General features: G+C 43.9%; 1 protein-coding gene across 10 annotated transcripts in view; it reads right to left on the bottom strand.

Annotated features, from left to right (window-relative positions):
• The window catches only part of LOC126267252 (protein bric-a-brac 1-like), a 1,659,048-nt gene that overhangs the window by 796,492 nt on the left and 841,868 nt on the right, over window positions 1–20,688 (bottom strand). The window lies entirely within an intron of this gene.

A 20,688-nucleotide genomic window follows, 5' to 3' on the forward strand; every position in this document is an offset into this window, starting at 1 on the left:
TCAGATGACAAAGTTCTGCATGTCTGACGTATAGTTTGAGATCACACATTAAATAGTTATTTCTCGTTTCCAAAGACGATGAAATAACTGTGTGGAAACACTTCTGAGACAGCAAAGCAAGCACTTCTATAACTGCGTAACTGAATTCAGAAATACGTGGACATCAGCAACGATTACGTACTGTTTCAAGGAACGTGCATCTAGTTACTGCAAATATACCGTGCTCTGGCTGTAATTTTCTTGATAGCTCTTCTTACGTGACACAAAAAAATGGTATTGAAAAACAGAAGAGATTGAAGTCATATGATACTTGTTCGTCATGACCTCAAACCCCAACACTGAAGTATGTAACAGAAATTACCTGCAGGAATATGTAAACATCTTCATCCACTCTCCCATAGTAGCCACCCTGCCACCAGATATTCAGAGGTGGGGAGAATGAGACAGATGAGGGCAACTGGAGAGAATGAAAGGGGAGAGGGAGGGAGGGAGGGAGAGAGAGAGAGAGAGAGAGAGAGAGAGAGAGAGAGAGAGAGAGAGAGAGAGAGAGAGAGAAAGAGAAGGATGTTGAGGAGCAAGTTAGTGAAAGGAAGATGGCAAAGAGATAGTGGGAAATAGACTGTTGTGGTTGGAGATGGGAAGGAGACAGGTAAGACAGGACAGTAAAAACTGCGGAGGAGTTATGAAGGACGGAGTTGGGGGTGAATATAGGGAAAGAGGGGGGGGGGGTAGAAGGGAGGCAATTGGGTGGAGAGATGAGAGAGAGGGAATTGTGAGGAGAAATGATGGAGTTGGGGAAAGCAATCAGGAAAATAGGGAGGAGGGAGTTAAGCAGAGATGGGGAGGGGGGGAGTTGGGGGAGATAGGAGGGAAGGAGTTGGAAGGGGGATAGTGGCAGAAGAGGAGACAAGGGATGAGATAGGGAGAAAATGGTGGGAACAGGTTACAGCTAGTAGATGGACAGCAGTGGAATAGGTGATAAACAGTTAGGAGGGAGGCGAAGAGAGGCATGCATCAAAGGACATATGTGAAACAGACTGTGAGGAGAGTTGAGAAGGAGACAAAGGTATGGGGAGGTATAGGAGTGCCAGAAGATCGAGATGCCATGGAAAGGTGGGAATAATAAGGTGACATAATGATAACCATAATTAGACAGTGATACAAGACTTTCATGGTAAATGAATCACACAGTGCACTAACCTCTAAATTGGAAGGTTTCACTCATTTCTAAACGACAAATGCGAAATCTTGCTAATGTCAGATACAAGTGATGCACTGTACAACTGTTCTTACTAACAATGTTATAAATATTTGGCTGTGGTGTCAATTATCTCTGAAAATGATATAACTCTACTCTTTTTGACAATCACACTTTATTTATTGATCAGTGAGGGTAGGCAAAGAAGGGCTTCAGAATCAGAAGAATAGTAATCTAGCCAAGGTCAAACGTGGTAGAGCCTAAAGACGACACCGAAATTAGTGCATACTGCGTGAAATTCAGGGTAAAGTTAAGTAAATTCCTTGTTATTATTTTTGTTATTTCAATTTCTTTATTTGGTATTTCGACACTTTTATACTTACGAGTTTTTATTTTAAAAATGCTGATGATATGTCACGACATATTCTTTGGTCACACAGTACTGACACACAGATTCAGCAAAAAGAAGAAGAAAAACGGAAAAGAAAAAAAAATTCTTTCTGTACTAATTTATGCAACCCTAAACCATGTTCGTTGGACCAAGACTGCAATTCTGCTACACCCAGGTAAAAGCCCAGTGTCTTAAGCACTCTACTTCATCAGTGGGTCAGTTGAGTTGACATTTAAGATGAGATGATAGGAGATCATTTCGCCTGGCAAATAATATAATTTGTTGAGTTTCAGTCTACAATGATTTTTCTTATTCGTGATAAATGACTGCACAAATGGGTGTCATGCCCGCATCTTGTGGTCGTGCGGTAGCGTTCTCGCTTCCCACGTCCGGGTTCCCGGGTTCGATTCCCGGCGGGGTCAGTGATTTTCTCTGCCTCGTGATGGCTGGGTGTTGTGTGCTGTCCTTAGGTTAGTTGGGTTTAAGTAGTTCTAAGTTCTAGGGGATTGATGACCATAGATGTTAAGTCCCATAGTGCTCAGGGCCATTTGAACCATTTGAACCAATGGGTGTCAATCAGGACACCGTTACATGAAAAAGTTGCTCTCAACTTCATCTTACGAAGATAGCGCAGTGTTTCAAAATCTTTGCATAAAATGTGTAGGGCTGGTAGGTGACGTTATGGAGAGCAGCTTTTAATGGATACAAAATGTTCGCTGGCGCGTGCCAACGACGGTAGGCATCTTTTTACTGAAATCACTGGCCCTGGAACGACGACTTTTCTCGGCAGTAGCAGGCTCTGCTAACCAGGTGTGCTGCATCTGTATACTACCTACAACAGAGTGATTTTCAACAAGGACGGAGAAAGGTGTTTCATACGTTCAGCCTACCTCCTTTCATGCAAAACATGACTGTATTATAGGCAATACACACTGCATACGAATGTCGTGGCGAGCCTACACGCTCTCGCCTCTCAGGGGCATAACCAGTTAATCAAGATGCCAAGCGACACCAAGAAGCATCAGCGAACATTTCGTCAATGACGAAAGTCGTTCCCCGTGAAATGATCTATCACTCCAAGAGTTTTGATTGAAATACTCCGAAAAAATTGTACATATAATTGGCGTGTTAATGTTTGTCTGTAATGTAATACATCACAGCTTGTGTATCCTCGAGACTGATGGAGAACGAAGGGATTTTTTTTAAAAATATTGCTGCAGTCACTGTTTTTATTTAATATCACTTGTTACTCTTAAAATCATTTGCATATGTCTAAACAGGAAACTTTTAACTACATTTAGCCGGCCGCGGTGGCCGTGCGGTTCTAGGCGCTGCAGTCCGGTACCGCGGGACTGCTACGGTCGCAGGTTCGAATCCTGCCTCGGGCATGGATGTGTGTGATGTCCTTAGGTTAGTTAGGTTTAAGTAGTTCTAAGTTCTACGGGACTGATGACCATAGATGTTAAGTGCCATAGTGCTCAGAGCCATTTGAACCACTGAACTACATTTAGTTGGAAGGACCACATAGATAATATTGTCGGGAAGGCGAGCCAAAGGTTGCGTTTCATTGGCAGGACACTTAGCAGATGCAACAAGTCCACTAAAGAGACAGCTTACACTACACTCGTTCGTCCTCTGTTAGAATATTGCTGCGCGGTGTGGGATCCTTACCAGGTGGGATTGACGGAGGACATTGAAAGGGTGCAAAAAAGGGCAGCTCGTTTTGTATTATCGCGTTGTAGGGGAGAGAGTGTGGCAGATATGGTAAGCGAGTTGGGATGGAAGTCATTACAGCATAGACGTTTTTCGTCGCGGCGAGACCTTCTTACGAAATTTCAGTCACCAACTTTCTCTTCCGAATGCGAAAATATTTTGTTGAGCCCAACCTACATAGGTAGGAATGATCATCAAAATAAAATAAGAGAAATCAGAGCTCGAACAGAAAGGTTTAGGTGTTCGTTTTTCCCGCTCGCTGTTCGGGAGTGGAATAGTAGAGAGATAGTATGATTATGGTTCGATGAACCCTCTGCCAAGCACTTAAATGTGAATTGCAGAGTAGTCATGTAGATGTAGATGTAGAAATATGTCCATTCCCTTAGCTGAGTGGCCAGAACGTCTGACTTATATACAGTAGTCCGGGGTTCGATTCCCGACCGGGTCGGAGATTTTCTCCGCTCTGGGACAAGGTATTGTCTTGTTCTCATCATTATTTCATCATCTGGACACACAAGTCGTCCAGTGCGGCGTCAACCGAAAAAACTTGTAACTCGGCAACTTCCCCAGGTGGGGACTCCCAGCCATCAATATCATCCGATCGTTTCATTTAATCTTGTGATAATATTATGCGATTGTGAGAGCTTAGCTATGTATCGATAAGTAGCGAGTTTTGGGGATAACAACGGGAGGATGATTGTTATGTGTTGGATGGTTGTTGGCCAGTGATCAAGTACGGTTGGAAAATTTGCAATTGCAGTTGCAATGACCACTGTGTCCAGAAGGCTTAGTGGTCAGAGCAACTGCCTAGTAAGCAAGAGATCCTGGTTCGAATCCCAGCCTAGCGCTATTTTCAACTTTCCCCACTGATCAATGCCCACAAGCAGCCAATGTCTGTAATTCGTTTGTGTCTTTAATTCATAGTGGCTGCTAGATCAAAACGGTACGTGTCTGTCAACAATAATGGGAGTCAAATGACTTTTATTCATGACTGACCACGTAGATGGCGCTTTTTCGAACCGACCAGCTCCAGAAGAAAGTTGTTGCTGAGCCCTCGAATAAACCAGACATAAGTCACCTAACGCCGTCTGCTAGATGGTTTTTCTTAGTAACTTAGGTTGTTGAGATGTTAGCCATGCTGTCTTGTACTGCTAGTGCATTGTTTATTGGTTTGCTCACGAAATAAACATGAAAGAAGTTGACAATAAGAGATTTAGCAGCAAACTAACAAGTAATTCACCAACAATAGCTATGAGGACTTTTAACAATGAGTGATACTATTGAGAGCATGGCAAGTACAAGGCGTTTAAAAAAGAATATACATATGTCGAAAGCATATATTTGTTAAACTTTAAAACATACAACTATGAAACTTGGGACTCACATTTACGAATCTCGTTAAGTTTACATTACACGTGTCGAGTATGTCCTCCACCAGCGACACGAACAGTACCGCATCGATATTAGAATTCTTCCAATACTCTGGGTAAGCATGTCGTCATTGGTGCCCGTACGGATCCGGTTCTTCGATTCTTCTGTGTCCTGTGGTAGTGCTGGTGCATAAACTTTGTCCGTAATGAAACCACACAAGAAGAAGTCACGGGGCGTCCAATACGGTGACCGTTGAGGCCAGCTGAGAAGTGCTAAGTCGCCAGCTGTTTGCCGACCAATACAGCCGCTCGGTAGAGTTTCATTCACACTTTCGTGAACTTGCGACTCCTGGGAGGGAGATGCCCCCGTCTTGTTCAAAAGTGAACTTGTCCTCATTCAGTCAACAAGCAGTTTTGTAATGAAGCAAAATACTGCTGACCGTTAACCGTGTTTGCAACAAAGATGAATGGGTAGTAAACAGATGAGTGAGATATCGCATAAAACACATTGATTTTGGGTGAGTCTCGTACATATTTAATGTGTGCATGTGGGTTATGTAGGCGCCAAATTCGAACACTGTGTCTGTTTTCTTTCCCACTAAGGTGAAAAGTCGCTTCATTACTGAACACGATGGGCTGTGCCAAAGTGTTATCACTGTCAATAGCATGGTGAAGCTCGTCAAGAAATGCCACACGTTTGCGTTTGTCGACGCGATGTAGAACTGTTGTAACTTGTACGGCTGTGTAACCAACCAACTTCTCAAAACACTGCAAATTATTGTTTAAATCCCGACTGGCACGACGAGATGATTTGTTGGACTACGTTGGAGAGCGGTTTGAATTCGTGCGACATTTTCGTCAGAAACAGGAGGATGACCGGGTCTCTTTGCTCTACGGACACATCCTGTGTCTGCTACCGGTCGATAGCATCTGCGAATGTTCCACCAATTCGGGTGATCAGCTTGGTTTCTCAACCCGAAACGTCTCTGCATGTAAACCCGGAATTACGCTTCGCAGACCCGAGAACGCAAAACAATTTCTGCTGCGGAGTAGCCATTTTGCAACACGTGACAGTAACCAGCCAAACAGAAGACAACCGACATTTAGCGGCAATGGTTGTAAACTTGACAATGTATTTGTTCTACTAATAACCCACGGTGCCGACGCGAACAATAGTTTTGATAAGATAATAGTTTATAATACGTATAATCCTTATGAAACACTCTTTATTTTCCAGAATTAGATTTTTACTCTGTAGCGGAGTGTGGGCTGATATGAAACTTCCTGGCAGATTAAAACCGTGTGCTGGACCGAGACTCGAACTCGGGACCTTTGCCTTTCGCGGGCAAATGCTCTACTGGCAAAAGTAAAGCTGTGAGAATGGGGCGTGAATCGTGCGTGGGTAGCTCAGTTGGTAGAGAACTTGTCTCGGTCCGGCACACGGTTTTAATCTGCCAGAAAGTTTCACCCTTTATTTTGATTAATGTCCAGGTGGATGTTACTGGACTTGCAGCGTTTGTCATATATAATTCGCAAAAAAAAAAAACGTGTCCCTGATGGCCAAGGACGTCACGATGACTTGATGGAAATTTCAAACAAGATACTCCCGAATAAAAGTCACTTTTCTCGAACAATTGCCCCATCTCACTACATTTTCCATACCGTTGTATGCCGGGGTGAGACAAACAGGCAGGTATGTGCTAACTAGAATGAAAAAGAAAACCAATAAACCCGTTGAATGTCGTCGGGTAAGAGAGAAAGAGATAGAGAGAAAAAAAATCAGCAGCTTCATTAACAGCAAACTAGGCTATTAAAGTAGTTGCCGGGCATTAATTATTCCAGCTGTGCAAACTTACTTTATTTTACTTTTTTTAAAATAAAAATGACAACATGACCATAAAGCAGCGGTAATAACGTATGGTGAAATTACGCGCTCGAAAGTACGCAGTCGTAAAGGGATAGGGGGGCTCGGGACGAAATCGTGCTGGAAATTTCATTTGCGAGCCCCGCGCTATGCCGCGCTCGACCCGCCCTTGCCGGAGAATGGAACCGGCCCATGCAATTTTAACGAGTTCTGCTGTATATTTAATTATTGTAATATTTATAAAAGCCCGTACGGTGAAGTTTGAGAGGAGGGGCGAAGACCGACGAAGAAGAGAGAGAAAAGAAGGGGTTACCACGCGGGGGGGGGAGCCGGCGGCGGGGCGGGAGGCTGCAGCAGGAAGGAGAGACCGAAGGAGAGCGACAGCGAGCGGGGCCGATGGTCCACGGGGGCGGCGGCAGTGGTGGGGGTAGGGGCAGAGGCGCCGCGCGGCGCCGTGCGTCTTGGCGCGCGCGCTAACTGCTGGAAGAAGCTGCTGCCGCCTCGCCGCCACCACAAACACATATGGGAGATCCCCACGGTAACGCAAGAAAAATATCTGCGCCAACTAACTCGTCTCTCACGCAGCTTTCAGAGACGAGCCAAGCCCTTGGAGACCTGAAACTCTGACAACAGTTGTGGTAACTTGCGAGTGCGCGTGTTGTACACCGTTTTTCCGTTTTGATCTCGTACCGAGGTAGCGTAAGAGAATTGTTTGCGCGTGTGGGTTGCTCCGACTTGTTTCTGGACTTCATGCCTGAGAAGTATCCACCTACTAGTTCTCTTTCTCCAATTACCTTCTACTCCATTTCACAGTACCTTTTCTTTTCCTACCACGGACGTATTTACAATTCCTTGGCTCTGAGCACTATTGGACTCAACTGCTGCGGTCATCAGTCCCCTAGAACTTAGAACTGCTTAAACCTAACTAACCTAAAGACATCACACACATCCATGCCCGAGGCAGGATTCGAACCTGCGACCGTAGCAGTCGCACAGTTCCGGACTGCGCGCCTAGAACCGCGAGACCACCGCGGCCGGCTACAATTCCTTGTTAGATATTAAAAACTACTGTATAACACAAATCGAATGCAGTGCTACTTACCAGAAAAGAACATTCGCCTTCACGACCCGCAGAGACAATAAAGTTGGCACACGATAATACGTTTCTTCTTAAAGGGAAATGAATAGGCCTTACGCTATCGGTACAAGTAGCAAGTTACACTGGACGGCTAATGTAAGCAATGCGTGCGGCCCAACGAAAAGGAATAGGGCCGCTTATGCCCTCGATAAGCATAAATGATTTATCAAATACGTTCAAAGCTGACGAAGATTTTGTCTATCGTCACTGAATAATTATAACGAAATCTGAACGACTTGCCGTAATGTTTGGTAACTACGAGGGCGTGCTGAAAAGTAATGCACCAAATTTTTTAAATGTGTAAACTTTTGAAGCTTTTTATACAAAACAAACTTTATTAACATCCTACATCTTTATTCTGCACTCCTACATATTTATTTCTCAACATAGTCACCCTGACGACGAACACATTTCCCCCAACGAGAGACGGATTTGTTGATACCGTTACTGTAGAATATCAGACTTCGTTGATGGTGCCACAAATTCACTTCTGCTTGTACCGCTTCGTCGCTATCAAAGTGAAGTCCTTGAAGGCGTTCTTTTTTTTTTTTTTAATTTTTGGGGACAGATGAAAATCGGATGGGACCAAGTCGCGACTGTATGGAGGATGGTCGATGACAGTGAACCCAAGGCATAGGATTGTTGCAGATGTCGCAGCGTTTATGTGTGGTCCGATATTGTCATACTGACGACAGGGTGCTCCATGTCTGGGTGAACTCACTGAACTCGAAAATCGATTACAGCACACCGTTTCTCACGCACCAACTTAATCAGGTTATACACCGCCATGTTATACGCTACAATTCCGAGCCGTCTAGCTGCAGAGGGCAACAAACATACGTATAATATTAATAACGTTTGTTTTATTTAAAAAGCTTTAAAGAAGTTTTCGCATAATAAATTCGGATGTATTGCTTTTCAGCACGCCCTTTTCTCCTAAAGTGTGGATAAATGCAGGGTGTTACCCACAATGAAAGGAAAGAAAAGGCGACTGGATGATTAAGTTTCGTTCATTAGATTCTGGGAAAGTAAGAACATGTAGAGGGGATACTTGAAACTAATTATTTGTGCGGGCAACTGTAGAGTACCGTTTCAGTATTTCGAGATCTCAGAAAATATATCTGAAAAGATAAATATTAGGAGACACGCCACTTGGATTGTAACATGGACACACATACAATACGAAACTCTAGCTGACATGCTCTATAAACTTAATTGGAGATCTTTGATAGTGTACCGTGTATTGCGCACATTTGTACTTCCGCCGTCTGTGCCAAATTTTCTTGCGGTTTCTGCTGATACAGTCTTCGACGGGTCACCTGCTGTACGTGGGGTATCGATGCTGGTGCCTCTCTGGCCGACATTTGGAGACGTGCCGGGGCGAGTGAGAGTTCGTTGACGGCCAGCAAGCAAGAGACACTGGAAGCAAGGGCGCCGCGGAGCGGGGCAGAACGCTACGCAGGATCGCATCTCAACGCAGGGCGCGGTCAGCTGTAGGGGGCACCGTCTACTTGCAGAGCGGGCAGTGTCCAGAAGAGGACGGCAGCTCGCAACCAGAGACAAGGATCTATGGAGAGCTTAGTTACTACAAAATTGCGCGGAGCGCCAAGTGTTGTGCTTTTGTCGCCTACTCCGTTAGTCTGAAGTTGATACTTGTTGGCAAACTAGAGTGATACAATGTGCGCAAAGAGTTGATGTTGGCATGGTTTCGAGCCTGGAAGGAAGCTGTTGCGAACTGTGTCAAGTGAATTACGGTATCGCACGGTGGGGTTCCAGTGCATAAGAATGTTTCATTTTATTGTGTTATGGTCATAGTGCTTACGGAGATACTGACATTTCATTGTTTATTTGTAAGTTAGCTGTCTGTTGTTGTGCTAGCCGTGAGCAAATTATTATTATTATTATTATTATTATTATTATTATTATTATTATTATTATTATTTCTTCAGACGGTGAATGTCGATGGTAGTACAGGATAGATCTTTCAGTGACAGTACGATTCTCTGTGAGAGTTCGTAATGTTATTACGGGCTGGTTCTTATTCTATTTTGTTGGTGCCCAGTTTTAAAGTTACCCGACCTGAGTTAGATTACTGTCATAGAAACATTCGGATTTTTTTCTTTTTAGAATAGGGGTTTTTACTACTACATTAGTGCCAACTTTAAGTAAGAATTTTGCTGTTAAAATGGCTCTGAGCACAATGGGACTAACTTCTGAGGTCATCAGTCCCCTAGAACTTAGAACTACTTAAACCTAACTAACCTAAGGACATGCCACACAACCATGCCCGAGGCAGGATTCGAACCTGCGACCCTAACGGTATGAATATATTTTTATGATCAAGAGCAATGGTTATTTCTGTATGCGCTTCCATGTTGTAATACATAATTGCAAATAATGAGCTATTTGAAATAAACCTCAAGCTCGTAGAACACCCAGTCCAAACCTAATTCAAGTGCTACAACAGAAGGCCAACATGATTCTCGTGAAAAGTAAACACAGCGAATCGGCATTTGATTAAGACCGTACAACAATCCTACTACTATTACTACGGACCATCTGACATACAGACGATTAGACTACTGTATAGTGCGTACGAAAGCAGAAAAACAATCATTTTTCATTTGTTCCGTACCCTTTTGGAATACTGCAATAGCTAGCGGAGTACAAATCTAGAATCAAGTGGGTCAAATGGCTCTGAGAACTACGGGACTTAACATCTATGGTCATCAGTCCCCTAGAACTTAGAACTACTTAAACCTAACTAACCTAAGGATATTACACAACACCCAGTCATCACGAGGCAGAGAGAAATCTAGAATCAGATTAACTTCGGCCATAAAGAAGCTCCGTCTTAAAGAAGCACACACTTTCCTACCTTCACTCAGTGTTCCTCTAAGAAATATTGTGCGGGATGCGTCCCATGGAATACACATACTGGCTTACTCTCAGAGAAACGAGATAGTATTCCCATTTCAGCACTCCATTTTTATCACTGTCACTGATTGTGACGATGGGATACAGTACAAAATAGTGACTCTTCAGTTAAGGAAATCAAGCTGACGACAGGTCCACAGTGTCAGTCATAAGAAGTCCTGGAGTACGTTTATGGCTCGTGTTATGTGAAATACTTCCTAGGGCACGAGCACGTCGAGGAGAAGGGAGGGAATGTTGTAAGACGAAACTATTGATCGGATAGCTAGAATGGCGCCATGCATAAATTCTTTCACGGAAGTATAGACTGCATATCTTTCTCAATAATTGCCCAGGCAGAGAAGAACACGAAGTCGAGTATATGATTTCCATAAAGAGTGTGAATTAAAACTTGAAAGACTATATTCACGAGGCATCAGACGAAACAAGACTATTCACACAGAGTTAAATCCTGAAATATGTATTTTCCGTAACCGATGTCACAATTTGTTTTTGTTGCATATTGGTTCAGGAGCAGTCTCTGTCAATTTTTAAGTACAAAAATGATCTGCAAAGCATATCAAGAACAAGCTTCACAGATATCCAACAAATTTAAACGAAAGAGCTCTGAGGCCGCTTAGAATTATCGAAGGCGACAAGGCAAAGTGTGTACCAATCGAGTCAGAAAGCGTTTGCAGTCATTATTAGTGATCTGTGATTTTCTACGTAGCTACGCATGATAACGTTCAATCAAGTGATAACACTGTGGATCTGTATCATTATGTCTATGTTTGATTCGTATACTAACATTTCTCTATAATTTAATACATCAAACATTGGCTATTACGGAAGATCGATTGTTGGCCGAAGGAAGAGCAGGATTTACGATGTGATAACTGCGGACATATACTGTTTTTAGTTGTATTGTGGGCCGTAGAAATAATGAACAAAGTTTATTTAAACTAATGTTGCACGCAATATTTAAAAAGGTGCTACATTCGAATAGCGTGGAGATACGTCTGTCAAAGGGATTCTCTTCGAAACTATGCGGACTGCCAGGTTAAAATTCCGAAGTGCCTCTTACCGTAGACTCATGTATCGTGTAATAACAGTACAACAGTACTGCACAAAGACAGGTTTATCAAGTGAACTGACTTTAATATTGAGGACGTACTCCAGCGTCGATGTGTCTATTATCGTGGAGGAATATGAAAGCAGTGACTGGAAAAAGACAGGTTTACCCAGTGAACAGATTTCAATATTGAGTTCATACTCCCAACTGTGTACCATATACAAAAACTGCAGCATTATAAGAGTGGTTATACGTCCTGATTACACGCAGTGTTGTGCATAAATATTATGTCGTTTAATATATATTACATGTGTTCTTCATCGTTGACCACGAAAGCTTTAAATATCAATGAGACGTACACATTGTTCGCATCTTTTGTCGATACTTCATACCAACGATGACGTCCAAGAGGCAAAGTAAAGCGGCATTATTTAACACGGGTCACAATTACTGTGGGGGACGACGAATGGACGTTCCTCACAGATAAGTTTCTTTCGTCGAACACAGTAACTGTTGCGGAACTAATGTCCCGCGATGGTTTTTGAAATGATTTGGTAGATAAAACCAACTCTGCTTGGCTAAAAATCAACTTTACTTTGCTGAATTAATGTGGTCGAGCTTTGCTTTGCTGAATTCATATGGATAGCTTCTCAGTTGCTGTGCATTTCACATAACTTAGTTGCGAATTCATTTCAATAATTATTTCAGTAATTGCAAGGACTGCACTACAATTGAACCCACTGAGTAATGTGTTTACAGCAAAGGAATAATGTACGTATTAATTGCTTGGATTACAGACCTCTTACTTCGTACAGCAATATAAAATATACTATGTTTTGTATTATTATATGTAAATTGGTATTAACAGCACGTGAATGTTGCTCTTTCTGTTGTATGTTTGGAAATAATCTGCAGTGGGTTACACAATATTTAAGGGAAATGTTAGTAAAATACGCCCGCCGTAAAGCGTCTACAATTAACCAGTTATCTTCAACCAATCAGAGCAGAACATGTGGTTTTTCATTGGTAGAGCGTTCAGGCTACGGGAAATATTTACATATGGCAGTGGCATGGTGAATAGTCTGTTTACATCTACAAATTTGTCATAATAAAGTATTCCAGAGCCATGGTGGGAACTTGTCTGTTTCTGTTAATGATTATTCTAGTACAGGTCAGAGCACTGGCCGATAAATTCTGGGAACAGTCTGAAATTACAGATTTTGTTTCAATTATTCTAGCATTACATACGACAGATTTTGTACTCGAGTCATTTTGGAGGAATCCGGTTTCTTCCCCTTTCTTTAACGTTATTTGCCAAATTTAACTTTTTTTCAACAGAACAACTGAAGTGTTACATTTGTGCATGAAAACTGTCATTACTAGTAGGAAGATTATTAGGTGACACATCTGAGAAAACTCCGTGAGGAACAGCTGTGGTGGCGTAATGGCTGCTTCTAACTGCAAGAACAAAACTTCGTCTACTTTACCTGTGACTTTCCATATTTGGACTGTAACTTATGAAGTACTCAGGTTTTAACATATACGAAAGCTTAACTTTGCGAGAGGAGTTGGAAAACAGTTTATCCTTTGTGGCACTTTTGTAATGTGATGCTCACAGACGCGGGAATTATGTATTTCACTCCATCATTCGCATTTCAGAAAAAAAACTAAAATATGAAGCAAAGAGCATACTGTTGCAAATAATAATTCGGAATATCACAGATCACTTTAAAACAACTACGTGGGAAACAAAAGGTACACGTCAAACCGTAAACATTATCAAGAAGGTACCAGCACAAGTCGAGGCAAGGTTTAACGTCCTTCAACAAATCAGTGAAAACTCCAATCTATTAAGGCGCCAAACGGCTGCTTCGTTTTAGTTCAACACCACATTAAGTTTGTTACTCATCATGGTTTGCAAATTATTTTGGGCTTGTACAAAATGACCTGAAATGCAACGGGAAGGTAGTTTACGTATGATTGGAGCACGGGTACTGAGGCGCAGTCACGGGAGGTTCTCGTGCTGTATACCGGATCCACAATTGGAGAAAGGCAGTGGTATTCATCATTTAATCACCTAGAGTATTGGTACACTTAATCGTTGATACAAAAGTGCCAGCGAACGACACGAGGGACAGCACACTGAGCCAGATCAAGCACGCTCTGCCTCCCTCCCTCAAGTAGCAAATGAAAAGCGAAAATCTTAGAGCAGACGTACAGTTTGTCCGGGAAGCGAATAGCGAGCAGGCGAGTAATGACTGTTTCTGCCCATTCTCGTCACAGGAAGCGCCACAGATGTACCGGCTACTCGGTGTGGTTGTCGGATGGGATATCTGTATCCCTCGTTTCGTTTCGAAGGACCGGGATAATATGGGGTTCGGAATGATGGGTTTGGGAAGAATCGTGAGTAATGTTTCTTTGGTTGTTGGTAGGATGGTCTTGGAAAGGTATTTCTGGGATGATTTAGGGTGCGGATTGATCTGAGATTGGGATAGGATCGGATATCGACGTCTTGGCTCCTCTCGCCCCAACGCGCCGACTGCGTTGTGGCTCGGCGAACGAGCTCCCCCCCTTGAGGAGGGCGGCGAGATCGTTCCCGGCGTCTTGTGGTAACATTTGGACGACTGTTGGCTGTCGTGGAACAGCCTTCTTCTGTTCTTCGTCGGAGACCGGGGCTGCGTTTTCCTTGGTGGCTGCCTCGACCTTTTTTGGAGGCGGCCAATGCAAGCAACCCTTCCAAGTCCTTGGAGATCCGCACCGCCAACTTCTTCTTGGGAGGCGGCGGTGCTGGATCTGGGTCCGTTTCCATTGCGTCCATTTTCTCTGTGGGCTCCCGCCCCGATGGGGGTGGAGCAGATGGGATGAGCCGCAAGGCTTTGGTGGCAGAAGCCACTTCAGCCCGCAGCCGCCGGATCTCCCTGTGTGCCGCGGCCAATTCGTCTCGTAGGGCGATCCTCTCTGCCGCGAATGCGGCTTTGAGGTCCGCTATGGCGTTTTCTGTGGCCCCACGAAGCTTGTTGTGCGGCACAGCGTCATCATGGCGGTGTCTTTCGGCTACTCCGCACGCAGCGCGGCTTTTATATCAGTGACGGCGCAGCACCCGAACTCGCACGGGTGGTGTTTATTTTTGCACTAAATGCGTGAATACTGAACGGAATAAAGACATCATTAAGTAATATAACTAACGCAAGAAACAAAGCACGCACTCTATTGCTCGACGGGAAACTGTTTCTTGGTATCTCTGTACGGCAGTTAACAGCGCTTTTGCGGAAAAGGTCGTTTTCATTACCACGAGCGCTTCAGTTTGAAGACAGACTACAGCAGCCGCCATCATACTGAGGACTTGGAGTACTGTGCCTTTGCATTAGTGTTATCTTTCGTGATATCTCGAGATGAATATCTTTTCTGTAACGTATCAAGAGCTTTTAGCGGGAAAAATAGTACATTATGAGAGATTAAGACAAAGTGTACTCTACACCGGTGCATACTGCAAACAATGTGCAATCAAATATGATACTCATCTCGACTGCAAATATCTGGCGGGTAAATGTTTCACAAGGAAAGAACACGCGATTCAAATTCGCAAGTTGTGTCTCATCTTTTTAGTAATTATACACACGAATAAGTAGTTGCAGAAGATTACGCCTCGTCATTTCGCGGAATATGAATTTTTAAAAGATTACACCTCGTCATTTTGCGGAACATGAATTTTTAAAACTGGTTGCTCAGAAAATCTTACAAATAGATATAACAGAACTGTAAAAAGTCGCTTCAAAAGCAGTATTTGCTTAGCTATAAAGTAAAGTGAGATTGCCATTAGGCATATACGGGATACGAGAACAGTTAGGCTCTGGGAGTTGACTGATTTACTGACGACGACAACGGAAGAGTACAGTCAGACTGGTTCCTATTTTCAATTGTAGCCTGCTGGCTGTTATCTCCCTGGGGTCTGACGCCAAGGCTGTTATCCGCTGCATCACCAGGGACGCGATTTTGACTTCTCTGAAACCCCCACTGATTTACAACTTCCTGCCTTCCGCAGGTCACAAGCAACACAACAGGCCAGCTAACGCGAAACAAAAGCACACGTGCTCTTCCTCACGCAATTCAGGACGAACGGTAGATCTAATACAAACTACCAGATACAAGTCGATAAAATGTCATCATCTTTCCACTCACCGACGCATTAGCCGTACGAAATTTATAACACGATTTCGTTTTTTATTTTACTTTTCCTTTCCGACGACTGATCCACCATGTAGTACCTTAACACAACTACAGGACGAACATGATAGTTTTAACGAATACATGATTAAGGAGAAAAGTTCCTAAATCATATTCCTGAACTCGTTGTATTACAGAACGAAACTACATAACGGGAAGGCTAACTAAGTCCTTGAGAGTTCATTGATTATGCGCTGTAGTTGTTTGGCAGATTTGGGGGGGGGGGGGGGGGGGTAGGGGGAACGACAAAACAGAGAGGCCGTCGGTTCCATCAGATTAGGGAAGGAAGTCGGCCATTTCGAGAAATCACGGAAAAAGCGAAATCAGGATCGACCGACGCGTGTTTGAACCGTCGCCCTCCCGAATGCGAGTCCAGTGTGCTAACCACTACACAACCTCGCTCTACAGATGAAGCAGATGCCCAGTTTAGAAACACGGCATTATTAGGGTCTGAAAATAAAATCCTCACTCTGCCAAATGAGAGCTTCCAGGATAAGGAGTACCTAATCGGTCAAAGACTATCTCTGTAGAGGTACACTGTTACAGTGGTCAACAAAGATGCACAGGTGGCACGGAGGATTTTGCCGAACTGGAGGGTCTTCGACAGACCCTTTACTCTTTCATTCACGCTGCAAACTATAGCACTTAGATCACGTTTAATGCGGTTGCACCCCCACAATGTCCTTTGTCCTTAGGAGAGGTGTGAATCGTCCGGGGGTGTCAGCAGTGTCAATGACTGTCGAGAAAGTCGTTCTGGTGCACATCACACTGCAGACAGTCATTTTCAAGCACTTTCACTGCCGCCTTTTATGCCATCTCTTCAGGCCGTTTGGTTTCGATTCTGAGCGGCGGTGTGCCTGGGATGTTTTCCTCGGCCAACCTGATCTGGCGTAACGACAAGCGCCGGAACGAAGACGAAGAACGCAAGGCCAGAGAAGGCTGTGAAACGACTTTGGACAATGGTGCGCAGATTAGGACCGCTCCGCGCCAGGAGCGACCTCTGCAAGAAGTAAATATAAGCGCCGCTCCTGCCAGCCTCGGCGGACTTTAGTGGACAGTATAGGCACAGCTGTAGACCGACAATCGCAGACCAGTTATTAGTGACGTGTGTCAAACTTGCAGGTACACGGCATATAACCAAGGACTCTGAATTAAATTGCATGTCGTCCATTGCTTGTGACAACATTTTGTACATTCAAGTTAAGCACTGTCAAATCTGCTTTATAAAAAGTAAACTATTAGTGTTATTTGTTTGAATTGTTGTATAGCATTCCGAGAACGCAGCATCCTTTAGGCACCCTATACGAGACGAGTGGGCAACACCCAACACACCCATAAGAAAACCGCGTGATTTAAATGATGGGCATCGTGGTCTGACCTCCATCGTAGGGGCACATCAAAAGAAGGGCTGAGATCTGGATACGACGGGGTGTGGCGTAGTTCTCATTGTGTGACACGATCATGATGCGTAGGGCAAAACTGTGGTGCCAATGTCACATTATTAATCCACTTTAGATATCACGTGATTTCTGAGGTATGGCCCTTTTACTCGAATGCGTCCACAATTTGCTGTCTGAAGTGTAGTCGAGCCCGAGGGTGACGTCGCAGTGCACCAAGAATTTCCACCATTACACAGGATGTTTGCACGTACGTTTGAGTCAAATTTCAAACTTACGCGTCACCATGGGGGAAAACGACAGGGTTTACAAAAAGTGATTCTTTAGTTCTTTTGAGCAATGTGCAAACACGATGGGTTACCGTATGTTATGTTTTCCAATGTCAACATGCTGAAGAAAGTAAGGACATTAGGATCTAGCTTCCCACCGACGACGAATCGTCGTCCGAGTACAAGCTCCGACTGGGGAAGCACATCGGAGATGAAGTTTTCAAAGCAATCAATCGCCTTCCGCGATTATAGAAAACGAAGGAACACGTAAGTATGAATGGTCCAATGGGGAACTGGGCCTCGCTCGTCCAGCATCCGAGTCCAGCATAAAACCACACTGCTGCCTTGTTCGAAAAAAATGTTCAAATGTGTGTGAAATCTTATGGGACTTAACTGCTAAGGTCATCAGTCCATAAGCTTACACACTACTTAACCTAAATTATCTTAAGGACGAACACACACACCCATGCCCGAGAGAGGACTCGAACCTCCGCCGGGACCAGCCGCACAGTCCATGACTGCAGCGACCCAGACCGCTCGGCTAATCCCGCGCGGCCTTGTTCGGTTTTATATATTCTTCAAATTTTTTCGAAGTCTGTAATACGGTTAGGGTTATGTACGATACTTGAACAGAGAGGTCACAATGTATTTCCAGCATTGCCTTATAACGAAGGTTCGACTCAATTTGTAGATTATCGTTGCAGTTTCTACACTGTCGATTAGGCCGTAAAGAAGACCAACGTTCCATATACAGATGAACTGCTGAGCGTTCCGTCTTATATTCGAAATGGAGAATAGCCCTTTCTTAAGCGTTTCATGAAATCAAATAAACGGAAACATGAAAATAAGCTACAATTTACATCCTATACGTGCAAACACACTGAAACGTTTTGCACAATTTTTGAACGTTTACATACACCGGAATTGCGAGAGTTCTCTAGCGATACACGACGAATGAACGACAATTTGGTCCAGTTTAGGTACTACATCCGTCCTGTAAATTGGTGAAAAGCAAAAAGCTACGCGGAGTGGAAGGAGAAGAAAAAAGAGGAAGAGTGTACTTCTAGTGGCTAGTATATAGAACGAGATGCTGTCTAGCTGATCGTTCACTCAGTGGTTGGTTATGTGACACAGGACTGATACGTAAAGAAAGATAGTCACCATCGCTAGTGGCCCCCACCGTGGCAGCACGAGAGCGCAGCCGGGCGGACAAGAGAGGCGAGGCGAGACGAAGATGCGGTTTGCGGACCTGGCTGGCAGCGGAACGAGACAAAGCGGCGCGGCGCGGCGCAGCGGCAATGCAGCCGACTGCAGCCAACTCCGCGGGAAGGGAGGATGCATTCAGGAGCGGCCGTGCGTGGGACGGCACGGGAGGCGCACGGCGTACGCTCCGCCGGCCGCTGGCATGCTCGTCAAGCGTCCCGCAGCTGTACGTCACCTGCTCGTACTCAAAGCGGCTAAACTAACAATGCTTACTCTGCATTAGTGTGAGCAGTCGCCGTCTTCTCACCAGAGTCAATTCACGGATAAAAAGCTTCAGTCAATTGCTTAGTAAACAGTCGCTCTGCGCTGCCAGTCTTGTGAGTAACCAACTAAATTACAGATATAGCTCTGGTTGTCGACACAGGTAGTAAGAACATTCATTTAGTGCTGAGAAACGATTTTTTTTTTTTTTAAGAAAGCTGTGCTTCGAACTTGGCTACACATCCGAGATCTCTTAACATGAGCCAGAGGGGTTGCGCTCAATCTGAAACCAACCGGTCCGAATCCTGACGGTATAAGCAGTTTCTATTACCCGTCTTTGGCCAGGAAGTGGAGGAGAGCTGCGCCATACAAGTCTAGACCGATTTCAATGGCGAAATCTAAAATCTTTCTGCTGTGTCTGGCAGGGACGGTTTAAGGCTTAGCGGGTCCCGTAGCCCCGAAGAACTAGGCGGGCCGCTATTTAGTATAATGTACTGATGTATTATTTTAATTCCTTACCAAATATGAAGATAATGTCTAACGAAATTTTATTTCATTCACTAATGTACGCACGCCCATAGTAAGCCTTTACACCATAACATTAAAATAACAATTGTGAACCACTGCCTTCTTAGGCTGTCTGTATAGATACTGAAATTCACAAGGATGTTCTTTCTCTTCTTTTCGCTGATTGGTGGGGATGAGGGAACCGATGTTCTACGTTTCCACTATCGCTTTGAACACCGGCAAGCAGAAATGACTGGTTATTGCCGTTTAGTCAACAATGAGCATAGATTACAACTCAAGATAGAAAGTAAAATGTTTTAACATAAAGTTTAAAATTCGAACAGTTTAGACGTCTGAATAGCGCAACATTTTGCGAATCACACCATCACACTAGCCACACCGTTTGAGAAAGCCTGTCCTACGCTATGCTCAGCGGTGAAAGGTTGGAGCATAAAACTACGACGTTAAGGCAAGAAATTGGCGTTTCCAAATTTAGCGAACGGCGTGGTTCCAAGCTGAGCCTATCAATGCTCATTTACATTTTCTGCAGGACAATGATGGGATGGTTCCTTTGCAATGCTGAAACCAAATTTTTTCCCCAAAGCAAACGTAGTGTTCTGTCTTCATCAATTTCACTTTCGATGGACAAGAGGAGTGCCTATCACTGAACACATTAGGTATACGGTTTACATTTTACATTTATCGAAGATAAACTGACTTCTTTAAAATAACTATCACACTTAAAAGTTATTCCATCACGTGGGGCGATAAAAGACTACTGTCTCGCGAAAAAAAAAAAAACACTGGACGACACTGTAGGCACCGAGAGACGCCTTCTAGTCAAAGAGACAGTACCAGGAAGAGGAAGTATTCCATTCTCCTAAACCTCCGTCGACTAAGAGATTAATGTCGTAGAAAGAAGATTTGGGACACACGTAACGCACTCTATACATCGAACAGAGATAATAAAAAATACGCTATACAGCGGTACACTAAGAACCCAAGGTCTGTTGCGTTAGCGCATCCTTTACGTTTAGCAACTTGTCTAGATCGATAATTACAATTTTTAGATATTTTAAATCCGACTGTGCAACCTTAAGAAAGTGTGTATTTTTAGCACCAAATGTGTATCGTTTTACTAGCATATATCATCGTTGTTCTGTAATGA

This window comes from Schistocerca gregaria, chromosome 4 (assembly GCF_023897955.1).
Source record: "Schistocerca gregaria isolate iqSchGreg1 chromosome 4, iqSchGreg1.2, whole genome shotgun sequence".
NCBI classification, from domain to species: Eukaryota; Metazoa; Arthropoda; class Insecta; order Orthoptera; family Acrididae; genus Schistocerca; species Schistocerca gregaria.